Source organism: Passer montanus, unplaced genomic scaffold (assembly GCF_014805655.1).
Source record: "Passer montanus isolate IOZ18808 unplaced genomic scaffold, ASM1480565v1 scaffold73, whole genome shotgun sequence".
Taxonomy (NCBI): Eukaryota; Metazoa; Chordata; class Aves; order Passeriformes; family Passeridae; genus Passer; species Passer montanus.
The window spans coordinates 2,422,570-2,436,858 of record NW_024372481.1 but is presented as its reverse complement, the minus strand read 5'-3'; the positions used below and the strand labels follow the sequence as shown (position 1 = coordinate 2,436,858).

At 42.9% G+C, this 14,289-nt stretch overlaps 1 protein-coding gene across 6 annotated transcripts in view; it reads right to left on the bottom strand.

The window, feature by feature from the left end:
- The window catches only part of CRB2 (crumbs cell polarity complex component 2), a 54,112-nt gene that overhangs the window by 37,737 nt on the left and 2,086 nt on the right, over positions 1-14,289 (bottom strand). For 5 of the 6 annotated variants that reach the window (XM_039730568.1, XM_039730574.1, XM_039730571.1 and 2 more), the window contains one exon: positions 8,633-8,696. The exons of the other annotated variant lie outside the window; for it this stretch is intronic. The gene's annotated coding sequence lies outside the window, so the exon portion shown is untranslated. The remainder of the gene's footprint in view (positions 1-8,632; positions 8,697-14,289) is intronic. 6 annotated transcript variants of the gene reach the window in all.

The window sequence follows — 14,289 nt, the reverse complement described above, 5'->3', positions numbered from 1 at the left end:
TGATCCAAAGCCGTTTTTAGTGCATGACTCTGAACCAGGGCACTTTGCATCTGCCAGTCTCCCTTCGCAGGAGGTCACTATGGCAAGCATGCTGGAAAAAATAGAATCCAGGAAGCAAGGAAATCTATTTGGGGTATGTGTGTGTGTCTGTGTGTGTTCTGAGAAAATGATATTTCTGCCAGTCTCCCTTCGCAGGAGGTCACTATGGCAAGCATGCTGGAAAAAATAGAATCCAGGAAGCAAGGAAATCTATTTGGGGTATGTGTGTGTGTCTGTGTGTGTTCTGAGAAAATGACAAACCACTGCCACTTGTAATATAGGAGACTAAGTGAAGATTTAAATTCCATTTCTGCCTCCTGTAAAGCTTGCTAAAACACTGGTTCCCTTAGCTTTTGCATTTCCTTTGACTCAGGCCACACAATGGAGATTAATCAGTGCCCAGTACCCAGTATTTCTGAGATTTTACAGTTTCCTTTCACTTAGGAAGATAAAAAGTCAACTTGTATGGGCTGTTGTAACATTTCCTCTTTTAACTTGGGGAATCATACAGGCATTTCCCTGAAATCTTGGATGAGCAAATGATTACTTTTAATTTTAGTTTGTCAGAGTTAACCCTAAGTAATCTTGTGCACATTACAATCTGAACTAACTTCTTATTATACCAACCAACTTTTGGGAGAATAGCAAGGAGAAAATCAAAGCAACCAAAATGCAGGGGGGAAAGCCAGCAATGTCAACACATTGTGTTTCCCCTTGAAACAGTTTCTTCCATTCATAAGAGGTTACATCCTTCAGACAGGGTTTTAAAACAGTCGATCCCATTCGTGGCTATTAACTTTCACACTGAGACACACTTAGCTCCAACTTCCTTGCTTCTTTCCCCTCCTCATTTAACCCTACTGCCACAATCTGTTACAATCAGAAAGCTGACACTGTATTCCCACCACTCAATATCCACAGTTATCACTGAAGTCAAAGCCACAGTTCATCTTTCTAGGACTTTAAAGCTCATAATCCTCTGTTACATCAGCCACAAAGACAGTGATTTATTGAATCTGCCCAGCACACTCTTGTCTTTTCCTATTGCTTTGCAGAGATGGTGCTTCCATCACAGGCACATCCTCGAGGGCTGCTGGAATCTTGCTGCTAGGTCAGAACTGGCCCCTCCAATGTAGGAACTAAATAACTTATTTGGGCAGTAACACAGAGGAACTGCCACAGCAGCAGGGGACACAAAGCTTCCCAGCTCATTCATCCTTCTCCAGGTGAAATGGAGCTTCCAGGGGTGAAATGAGGCCAAAACAAAGTAAAAGAGGAAGTGGAATCTGTCCAACAATGAACCAGGTGTCAACATCCATTGCACAGAGCCTGACCAAGGACAGCACGGTCATTCTCTGGGAGCTGTGCTGGGATGTTGGGAATTTTGAGCAGATGTTAATAGGATGAATACATACCAGTTGTACAGTCTCAGAATAATAATGCCTGTGAATGCCAAAAGCATATTGATCTCCTGAAGTGCAGAGTCAGAGCACCTAATGGCTCTAGAGAGAGCAGGGAAACACTCAGAAGGGGAAGAGGGAGAAAAACAAAAGAGAAGATGCTTCAGATTGGAGAGTTCTATCAGCTCAAAGAGCCTTGGGGCACCCAGGGATGTCAGACTGCTGCTGCACAGACATTCTGAGGGACCCAAGAACACACAGTTTGTGCACAGGAATGGAAGAATGAAGTTACTCAACTTGTATAATTATAGCAGGTCTAAACCACTTCTAGGTAGAATATTAGAACCAGGAAGAACCTTAAGATGAAAATACATCCTTACTGCACTGTCCTGATGGACCAGAACTGTGGGAAAAGAAAAGCTAACACCAGTGACACAGAGAATGCAGATACTGTTCAAAAGAAATTAAAAGGGAAATTCTTTCAATTTTAATGACCTCAGCTGTTATTAGTGATGCAGATCAGGGCTTTGTTCTAAAAGGAAATCTCGTAGCTAACCTGTGGTGTTCTTTCAACTGGGAGACATTGAAAGCTCCTTTTTACACCAGGGCTGTGTAACTGGGAAATTCAATTAATTCTCTTTGCTTTGATATCTATTTAGTTCAGCACTACACACACTGTCAGCAGCAAAATGCTATCCCTCACTGCACCTGAGGGCCAGGTGGTCCAGTGTCATATGCTCCATGGAACTGATCCAGTGTTTTCACCCTCTCACAAAGACATGCAGCTCTTTGAGGGAGGACAAGACTCCAGGACAACAGGACTGCAAATTACCAGCTTGGTCAGAGGGGATTTTATTTTTTATGAGCTACAAGCCAGACCAAAATACACTAACAGAGATATCCTTGTAAAGTTCACTCCCAGCAGTGCCACCATAGGAGCATATCAGAATTCTAGCAGCTCTGGTCAATAGTATTATATATCCCCTGAACCACTAAGGACATTAAGCAAACACATTGAAGAATGAGAAAAGATTCCAGTTATCCTGAGCTTCCCACTCTCTGACCACAAAACCACACTCTCACATCAAATGGGGAATGCAACTCAAGGGACATTTTAATCCTACACCCCTATTCTAATTAATAATCCTACTTTATCAATATTTGATGGAGCTGTTATTGTGTCTGCTCTGGCCACTTCACTTTTCAGAAAATGCTCTGAATTACACTGCTCAACAGCAATGCAAGAGCACTGTGCTCCTCTCCAGGTAGTGCAGACTGAACCACAGCACGTCCTTTCCTAAGGCAGTGCCTCTGCAGAAGGTCCTGCTGCAGCAGCAGCCTGGGGGATGGACTGGCAGCTGCAGCATCTGCAGCTGAGCATCAACTGCTGCACAAAGATCTACTGACTCAGCCTGAATGACCCCTCCCATTGTGGGCCACTACGCCACCATGGGATGGGAAAGAAAATAAACTCACATCCTGAAAAGCAAGCCACAACAGAGACAATGGTGAGCACAACAGAGCCCAGTCATTATGTATGTTGGCACAGAGACTAACAGTTAATAAGGCACAAAACCAATTATGGCAAGAAAATCTCAGTTTGTTGCAGACAAAGTGTTGAAGAGAAGGAAGCAGACTACACTGTGTAAACACGACAGACACGCCTGGCCCCACCACAAACCTTCCCTCAGATGAGCATCTGACCAGGGCTGCTGTTGGGATTGCATTCCCACAGGCTCAGGAGGTTACTGCTGCTCCCCAGCTCCTCAGCAGCACCATGCACATGACAGTGCAGGCACAGGAACTGCCCCAACAGCTGCCTTGACATGAGCAGCAAAATGAACTCAGCAATTGCAAGTGCTTCAGCTGAAGTCCATTGCTTAGGGAAAGGCACTCAAAAACAATTACACGCTGCTACAGCAAAAGTAAAACATTCCACAACCCACATCACACTCCTTAAGGATCCCCTTTGAGAAACAGAATACTCAAAATTCTCCGTAAGATCAGACCTTGCTGTGGAAGAACCCAGGGAAGGGCAGTACAAACCCATGGATACAGAAAGGGCTTTTTCTGTACCTTCCTCAGACTCTCAGTTTCTGCATCCTGTACCTTCCATCTTTAAGGGTATTTTCTAAGTTCTACCTAGCTTGTTTCTGTACAGCAGAAGTGTGGCCAAAGCAGAGGTAGGGACTGAACTGTGGAAATACATTGGTAAGCTCTCACTTTTCTGTCATATTGCACATTTTCCCAGTTTCAGGACTTCATTGCATTATACAATGCAGTACCATAAATGCAGGTATCAATTACTATACAGGGAAGGAGCAGAGAGGCAGATAAATTCATCCCAGTTCAAAGGCTGGCAATAATGGCTCTTCATGGGACAACAGGCAGCAGTCAGAGTGCCAGAAGGAGCCAGACAGATCCCTAATTACTATGTACCTTCTACACTCAGCATCAGACTCAAAGCCCAAAGAAGCAATTAAAGACAGCTAACAATTACAGGAGGCTTTGGTTGAGGCCAATGGAGAACCTGCTCCTGGGGAGCTCTGTCCTTCCACATTCCAGCAGGTTGTGATGGTCACAAGATTGTCAAAGGTCAGAAAATCTATATAGAGAGGGAGTAGGTACTGAATAACAGCTGTCCAGAGAGTCAAAACCGCTGGATCATGCAAGCTTTGAGGAAAATTTGATATCATCTGTTCTGCCTTTAGAGAGAAGAAAAGATGCAATGGCATTATCTTTTCACAGCAATGATACAAGCACAGAACAGCAAACAGATGGAGGTGTCAGAACAAAGTGTGAGACAGAAAAAATAATAAAGTGAGAGCCCCTCTCTTTGAGATCCTCGTGTTGTGAAGTCCTGTTTGTAGTGACCTGTCAGAAAAATGCCTCAATCACGACAAGCTGGGGTAAGCACAGGTACTTGACCTCAGAGACAGGGTCTGACATCCCCCAGGGATGGGCTGGGGATGCACACCATGGGCAGGGCAGGGCCTGCACTGGGCAGGGCGAGGGCTACAGCACCTGCACAGCAAAGCCATGGCTTGGTGTTGGAAGGAGCCCTGGAATTAAACTGCTTGCATGAGTATTCATGCAAATTCTGAGTAGTGGAGCTCCTGAGAGGTGCCAAGTGACAGAACGATGCTTTGGGTTGTTTGTTTCCAGAAGGATAAAAAAAAAACAAAAGGGAAAGTACAGAAAAGAAACATGCGAAAAGTGGAAGGAGCTAAATGTTATCAAGATAAAATGGAAAAGGCTTAATGCAGTTTATCAAAGACTAGGTATCCCTATCACAACACATGCTACCAAGGTTCAACTGAGCAGTGTGGATTTTGAAGGACACTGTTTCATCTATAAAGGTTTGGAGATGTTACAATGTAGTCCTTTTGCCAGAAGATACTTTATCAAAATTGCTGTAAACAGTAACTCATTCAAACAAAGAAAAAATTGCTGTAAACAGTAACTTGTTCAAGCAAAGAAGAGGCTCCTCCATGAGCTTAAAAGGATGTAAGCCCTCAATTCTGTTTTTGAAGAATGTTTCAGATATTGATTTCTACCTCATACTCAACATAAGTTAGGTTTTCTTCACAATTCTGGTGCACAGAGGAGAAAGCAGCAGCATTTTCCTGAATCCCCTGAATCTTTAAACAGATTTTTTCTAACACCATGTTCTCTGGTTAGATCTTCCCAATACTTCTCCAGCAGCTGTAGCAAACCAAAGTATTTGGCAATACTGAATTACTCAAGGAAATCTGAGCTGTCTCTCAGGGTCTCCTGACATCAATACTTCCCAGCAGCTGTAGCAAACCAAAGTATTTGGCAATACTGAATTACTCAAGGAAATCTGAGCCTTCTCTCTGTTCCTAGGTCTCCCTCAGGGCCCTGAGTGGGTTGCAATAGCACAGACAGTTGCTCTAAATAGCTTGGATCCAAACACTCTACTTGATGGTGATTAAATATATAAAATGTTACACATCCAATGTTTGAAATGCAAAGGCCCAGGGCACCCCAGCAATGCTTTCCACACAGAGCAATTACAGCACTGGAAGTACTGGAAATACCATCATGTGATCCAGTCACAAACTACTGATCTAAAGAGAAGGAATCTAGAACAGAAAGGAACAGGGAGAAAGTTCAAGATGTCCTACTGATGTTTTCCCTTTTGTGCTAGCCAGTCTTCATTGCAGACCTGTATGAGAAAACAGATGTTGCACACACACAGCTGCCACACTGACACTATTCATTCCTAGGAAGGATCACAGTCTAGGCCATTCAAGGGAGAACTTTTTTGCTGCTACTGTTAGATCTGTACCCTTCAAAAGTTGGGGTTTTTTACTTTGAAAAAGCTGTGCTTTACAAAGATGTTGCTAACAGAGGAAGTGAATCTATGATAGTGCAAATTAATTATTCTTTGTTATATAGCTATACTTTTTTCTAACAGAATACTAACCCTGACAGCACTGATTAGTATTTTGGAAGTGGTTCTCAGGAGCTGCTGACTCACTGGGCTGTGGTCCTCACTGTTTCAACAAACTACAGAAACAGGCACAGCAAAAGCAGAGATCAGGCAAAGCCCATCCACGGCTCATCAAGGAATTTAAATACATGAAAGTAAGTGTGGCTTTATAGTCCTTTAATTATGCATGGCATCTGAATTATGCATGGAGCAGAGGGCAGCAGGAACTGTGGTGGAAGGAAGCAGCACTGTGCACTGCACCTCCTCCCAGGACAAGACATGCCTGTGCTCTGCACCAGGCTCTCTCCAGTCCAGTGGAACCTGCCATTCCCAGAGGTTTTGCACACCCATTCCCACAGAAGGAGCTGTCTCATCCTGCTCAGCAATCCCTGCTGCCCCCTCAGAGGAGCACATTTCCATTGCTGGAGAGCAATTACTTCCCCTAGATCCTGCTGTGCTCTTATTTAGCCCAAGTACTCTTCAAGAATAATGTAATCCATAGGTACTTTAAACCTATAAAACCTAACTTACTTAATGTCAAGTGTTTAAATACAGATCATGCCTTTCATATCAGTTAGTGCTTTGTAATAATGTATGGCATTTGTCTAATCTGACTGTAATAACTCTTTTTCTACTCTAAGTCAATATTTACACCTTCTCCATTTTTGTGAGGCACAGACATGAATCACCTCTTGTAATACCATATAATCTGGCTGTAAGGTCCCTTGGAAACAAAAGTCAACTTTAATCATTATATCATTAGTCAGCACTAACCATTATCCCAAGTTCTGTTACTTATAGTGGATCTATAATAAATGTATACATACACAAATCATGCATGAGTACAAGAACTCCACCTTCAGTCCTTACTTCCATACTCTTCTTTCCATTTGCTTTTGTTTTCTATTTACTATTTTTCACTTTAAATGCACAGTTGTATTATACATGAATAAATACAGACTATTTAGAGAAGCAATAGTGGATAAAGGATTAATCCTCTGAGACAGTTTTACAGGTTGGTCTGTCCTTATGCATTTCCATAGCCAGACATCAACAAAGAACATCTCCACCTCCTCCTTAGACTGTGCCTCGCACTGGGTGAAACACTAAACCCTGCTCCCTGAAGCAAGTTTTGTGCAGAAAACAGACACTGCCAACTTCAGATACAGCCCCACACACAGGCTGACATTTGGTTTGTGCAGGGAGAACTGCTGAAACTGCAGGTGTGATTTTGCAGAAGGAATATTTGTGCTTCTGCCTTTCCCTGAGGCACGATGACCTTCCCTCGAGCGGGAGCAGCACAGCTCTGCACCGAGCAGCAGCTGCCACGCGGTGGCAGGAGCTGGGTACCACAGCGCTGCTCCCAGGAATGCACCAGCAGTGCTTATCCTCTGCTCAAGGTGACTCTCAAGATGATTTCTTGCCTCCTCATTAGTTACTATACATATTTATGGACAAATTAAAGACTCAAACGCTTATTTAATTAATCGCTTCGAGCTCTAGTGGAACAAACAGTATCAAACCAGTTCATCAGCTCAGGGGCTTGTGACAATTTAACACAATTTAATTTTTATCTGCTCCCTCTCTGCAGTATCATGTCTCACACAAGAGTTAAAACACCAAACACTGGCAGAGTTCTTTGTAACAGAAGTAGCATAAGGAGTTCTGAACCATCAACTATTTGCTTCAACTCACAATAAACAGAATATTGATTTGATGCAATAATCAAGTTAGGCTTACTTCTACACCTCTCTCCCAAAGACATGGTGTCTAATCTTTCAATATTTAGCTGATAATTCAATTACCAGCTTATTGAGAGCAGCTACAAAGACACTGTATGCTGCTCACTGTGATTTGGATCATGTGAATGAACAGTATTCCACACAAGGTGCTTGTGAACGCCTGCTTTGTGAGACTGTGCCATCCTCCCATTCAGAGGAAGCTGCATATTTTATCCTTTAAAGATGCTACAGCAGCTATGACTCTGTGTAGCACATTCTATGTATTTTTAGATCACACCAGGTCAAGCAAGCCCTTTTCCCCTCTCTGCCACACCATTCATGAATCCCCCAATAATGCAGCACAGCTTCATTCTGCCCTCAGTATTCCAGCCTTGCCTTCACAGAGTTTGGCCCATTTCCTTTATTCAAGCCCTGTACAACCTTCTGCTTTTCACGTAAAGAAGCTGTGCCAGTGCATGTTTTTATTTGCAGCTCTCCCAGCTTTAAGGCAGGCTCGCAGTGGCCTGGGCAGGGCTGGGGGAGCTCTCCTGAGCACGGAGCTGTCCCTGCTGAGCACAGCCCAGGCACAGACAGCCCAGAAAGGCCCTGCTGTGACAATGACAGGGACTGGCACGGTGCTCAGTGAGTGCCACCACACGGCATTGCCACACTGACAGCCTGCGGCTGGTGCTTGTCCAGGATTTTTAGCTCCATACTTCCATCACCTTTCTAATGGTAAAGCACCTGAACTAATCAAGAGTCAGCTCTGGGAAAGCAGTATAAATGACTGCAAGCACTTTTGCAAAAAGAAAACAAAACCCAAACACATGAATGCCTTTCAAGGCCAGCATGACAAACCTTCTGCAAAGAAAAAAAATTGAGATCACACAATACTTGCTTAGGAATTATTTTGCCTTTACATGATCTGAATAGGAATACTCATGCTGTGTTCTAATAAAAAAGGAAGTGGAATTACAAAGTGAGAAAAGAGCAATTTGCAGGATAGGCTCACTCACAAATTGCAGGAACAGGTCACAATGGACAATCTTCTGCTCTCAGTCCTTTCCAAGTTTCAGGCTTCTGCAGACATAAAATAGAAGATCCAATAAATTGTCTATGAATTAAAAAAAAAATTATAATCCCAACCTAGGTACTTCTACTCTTCCCCTTTAAATTTTGCACAGAACACTGTTTTTGTAGCTGCCAGCTCTGTGACCTTGCTGGAAGTGGCCAAGCCAGAGATCAATTAGTGAGCACAGGAGAGAGGAGCAGCTTTGCTGTCCCTTGGGAGGAGGGCAGATCGTTATCCAGCGGGAGTGCTAACACAGCTTGGGACTAACAGCAAGATGCACAATGCAGCAAAACCAAAAGGAAACGGCAGAATCTCTTTTTTCCTTTGGCTTTCACATTTTACATTTCCCTATAATTTAAAACCACTTTAATTTTGCACATAACAAAACCTTGTTACACTAAATGATATCTACAACAAACACACCATGGTGGCTTCAAACACAAATTGTGAAGCAAGCTCTCTAAACCCTCAGGAAATCCCCACTATCTCCCATTTCATAGCCAGGGTGACCTAAAGCACAGAAGAATTTAAAGATTTTAGTGTTACACTCTGCAAACCACAGTGACAGAGAAGGCTAAAAGCCCCAGCTCCTGAGCTTCCAGGTTTCCAGCAAAGGGCCCCAGCTGCTGAATGCCTTCAGAACACAACTGGGGGGTTTTCCACTAAGGACACAACTGCTCCCTGACATACAGCTGTGTTCTCAGGACGGCAGGAACCCCAGCTCTTTAGCATTTAAATGAGTATATAAATATTTCACATAAAACTTAGCCTAAAATAAGCTGGTTACTACAGCATTACTACATTCTGTCTGCTTGCCTTAGTTTGCAGGCAACTATAATGCTGCTTGTGAGACACACTATTCCATAAGTCCTCCCACAAAAAACCCTGAGAGATCAATAGTTCTTAAATAAGTAATTAGAACAGCTGAAATAATTTAGGTCATCAAAGAACAAGCAGGATAAATAAAAAGTTATAGGGCTGTGGACACTTGCATGTAATAGGACTTTTACATTTGCTTGAGTTAACTGATAGGAAGGCTGAACACCAGAGGATGAGGCAGAACTGCTGCCCAGCATCTGTAACAGGAAGACCAAACAGGATAGCACTACATGCACATATTAAAAATATTTGGCAGGTTAATTAAAATAAAAAGAGCAACCAGGATACAAGATACACCAACAGTGCTCAACTTCCCACTCTTAATGCAAGCAAACTTAGATCATCATGGGAAAGTACATGTAAAATATACTCTTCCCAAAATACAGGTACGTTTCTGTTCAAATGCCAATCTGACCATTTTGGACTCACACTGGGGTGAGAAAACCCTGAGAGATCCTTTACTGTAAATGCTCATCACAAGGATAACTATTTGTCCAAACATTTGGGCTGTCCACCTTCTTTACAGACTGGGCTCAATTTTCCCTTTGAGAGAAATGTGATACACTCAAAAGTGATAGTCAGCATTGCAGTCTCCATACCTCCTACGACACAGGCATCCAAATCTTTCTCAGTGTTTCAGCAGACACACAGCTCATTTGCTAGTCACAGCTCCCTGACATCTCCAGCTACTGCATATCCACATTTAGATAACATTTGGCATATCAAAGTTGATGAAATTTTGAGGTACATGCCTAAAGTCTGGAATATGACTTGTATCTGTTGCAGATCTGTTTTCCTTTTATCACATTATGTGACAAAACCAGTCAGCTCAGCAGCAGCTTCATGGCTACATGGAGTGAAGAGTCTCAAATATGGAAAGGTTACTTCTAGTTTGTGCAGCACGAGGAGACAGCACATCATCAGAGAGGAGAAAAGCAGACTGCAAAGAGTCTTTGGTGCTGGTCAGCACCCATTTGTCACCTGCAGGCTCCAGCGTGCTGGGCCTTCTCTGTTTGCTCTGGAGCCTCAGCCACCTGGAGATGAACCAGCATGAGGCTGACAATCCTGTGTTGGGTTCTGGTCCTGGTGCCCACAGCAAACACCCTCAGCAGCTTCAGCAAGGTCAGTGTTTGATCCCAAGGGTACAGCCTGGGAGCAGTTTCCAATGCCATTGAATTCTGGCTCTAGTATCACAACATTTTTGATGAAGTTATAACACTATTTCATTAGAACCAAAATTCTCATTATAGCAAGATTTTTAGACCATATTTCTGACCACAGTTCAAAGTGAGACAATTGAAATTATTCCTAAGAGTACCCCACAGTCTCCTGATGAAAAATTAATCTTGGTAAAGCTTTTTTTCTTTAAATTATTTTGACTGTGCTGCCAGCTGCACTCAAACAAACTCTGATTCAAGTCTAGGCTTCAGGGTCATTGATAGACACTTAGCTACTGCTTCCACCAAAAAAAAATACTGATTACCAAGACAGAAACAGATATGGGAAGGAGAAAACATGAAGCTAAAAACCGAAGAGGGAAGAAACCAAACCCAGTGAAAACAAAAATTTTTTGTACCAGAAACAGATTGAAAACAGAAAGGAAATTAGCATTTAGGAATGAAAAAGCCTATTCACTGTTGATGTTGAATACAACACCCGGGGAGACAGAAGCTGGGTTTATTTTTGATAGCAGCATAAACATTAAAGATAAGCCAACAGCATTTAGAAAATATGGGTGCAGTACAAAGGCTCATGTGATGAGAGCTGTTTTGCTTTTAATCTTGACCTGGGAAACCTCTTGTGTGACAGAGCCTCTTTTCAGTGGAGTCAGTCCTGCCTAGCTGCTCTGACTATTAGTGATAAAAAGGCCACCCAAGTTGTTTCTGCTTTGGAATGATGGCAGATTTTCAATCTTAAACTTCAAAGGAAAAGGAAAAAACCCACCCTAATATATCTAAGGACCTGCACAAACTTCTGTCATCCCTTATCTGGTCCAATCACACTCTTCCCTAAAACAACAATCCTTACAACTGCATCTCTGTTTTTCTAGAAAGGATGTACATATACCCCCAAATATTTATCTACTTGCCACTGATAGAAATGAAAATACTTATCTCATATTGACATGAGATAAACACATACCATGTCCTACCCACAAATAGAAAAGCCCTCTGCTTTCCAGATTGGTTCAGCATGTCTACAAGCCCAGTAACACAAGTGCAAACCACACCAACCACAATCATTGTGAGGGCTCAGTGGTCACAGAATCACATCTCAAATGTGTATTACAAAGTATCAAGACTGAAAACTGTGAAGCTCTGTGAAGTTCAGTCCAGCTTTGGACTTCTGTTCACATGGTCCAGGCATGTCTAGAGAGCAGAATTACAGACCAGTGCTCAGTCTTTGCAACTTCACACCCTTAAATTGCAGTGTGCAACTTGTTGCATACGATACTGCCAGCCCCAGGGGCTCAGTGCCAACAGGACCCTAGAAGCTTCTTTCTGCCCCTTTTCCCTCACAGCCCACACAGCAGAGCTGCAGTCTCCATTCCCATGGGCACAAGAGGCACACGCACCTTCATTCACACCAAAATGTGGAAGTGCAGATGAAGCACCAACACCCCATGCTGATATGTCATGTTACACCATGTTACAGATCAGGGGAATTCACATGACCATTAAGGGCATCACCTTAATTAGAAACTGTAATTAAATGCCCACTGAAGGTTGGTAATATCATTTGCTTCCAGGCCTTCTTATTTCACAAGGAATGCTCTGTTGGGTCAGATCAATTCTCCTGTGGAGCCTGGTACTGTCCCTCAAAGCTGTGTTTACCACTATGAGTTTTGCCATGGCCACCAGAAGAAAAGTTTTACACATTGAAGAGTTGCCAGATGGGGTGAGAACACAGCCAGAGCACCGAGGGCAGCACAGTCCACACAACAACTGAGCTGTCAGGATGCCGAGCTGCGCTGCCCTCCAAACAGCACCTACAAAAATAAGATTAAAGCACTGGTGTTTCCAAATGTTTCAGGAAGCTGCAGGCTGCAGGTGACTGCAGACACTGCCTTTGGGCTGGCTCTGGAGAGGCAGGTAAGTGGGGTGGGGTGACAGGGCCACACCACAGGGGCTGGCAGAGGAGCGCTGCTTCGCTCAAGAGCGATTCACGAGCTGGTTTAAGGAACAGTCTGCACCTGGACTCTGCAAACTGAGACACCTCAAACGAGAAAGGGAAATCAGAAAATTAACATGTAGAGCAGTACATATTGAGATGTGCACTCTTTTTTTTTTAACCTAGACCTCTGTTGTTTTCAATAATTGATATAAAGTAACAGATGACTCACTAATTGCTCTTCTAAATTGTAACCCAACCTGGAATCAATCACACATGGCATAACTTCTGTTCTTATTTGAAGCTAAATCCACCACAGTGCCTTCAGTAGCCGCTCTAATAATTGCATCAGTCATAACCTGAAAGTGTTTCCCATTTCCTTAGTTCCAGTTTTGCTTGCTTTTCAAGCTGATCCTCATCCGTGTTGCTTAAAAGATCTCTGAAATGTTCCCAGAGCAGGCTCTGCAGGGTACTTGAGAAGCCCTGAGCAACATTTCGTGGTGTGATTCCTCCTTTCCTGGTGTCTAATTTTCCTCCAGTACCATTTTATCTCCTTTGCTCTAGCTCAAAGTCAGAGAATCATTCAGGGTTGCAACAGATACTAGCAAGCACTGTGTAAAACTTGGTGAAGAGTTAAGTACACAAATGACTGGCAGCATAAATAATATAATTTTTGTTTTGCAGCACAAATTCTCAGTTTTAAAGTGTCCTCTACACTGGATACTTACCTGCTTGATTCTCTCCCTTGCATGCCTGAGATACACTTTAAAATAAAAATTAATACAGACCTTGTAAGGATTTTTCAAAATAAAACTCTTTGCTATATCAATCTTATGAGACTAATTTCCCCTGTAAAGACAGCTTTTTCTATGGAGATTTTTAAAAGACATGCACAAGAAGTTTTTTTCTGCAATTCAAATTCTGTCCTCAGCTATCTTTGCACAAATCCCATTAACTTCAGTATATGTCTAAAGGCAGAATTTGAAACCCATGAAGAACTGGGTCACTGGACAATGGTAAGTCTCAAACAGAGATTTCTGAGTTATAACAGCAAAGAAATCCCTCTTCCCTCGGGCACTACAGGAGCATTGCCATTTGTCTGTAAACAACACCAAACTCTTGAAATCTGGCAGGCTGCATTTCATCCTTGCTCACTTAGGGGTTTCCCCTGTCCTGTAGCTGATGGGCAGCATTTGGGGCAGAGCTGCATGCCCAGAGCCCATCCCTGCTGCACAGCCCAGCACGTGCCTCACCCCACCCAGCAGTGCCTTACTGAGGGCCCCTCGACTGTCCAAGGGGTGCAGGCAACATTCAAGCACACATGACAATGTCTTAACTATTTCTATGGAAAAATCTGTAGGAAACACACAGCATTTCCATTGTAGTTACATACATTAAAAAATAATTCTTTCTATGCCAGTATTTTGTCTCAAGAAAGAGCATGATTATTGTTAATTACTTCAACTTTCACCAAGGTAACTCTTAATTCCATGTTGTTTTTGGTACAATTCAATCCCCATCTTTTATTGACTGTACTTAGAGCTATGAATTCAATTTTCTTCCTTTTCATTCCATGGAGCCTAAAGACAGATGTTAACTTTTTTCCAAGCC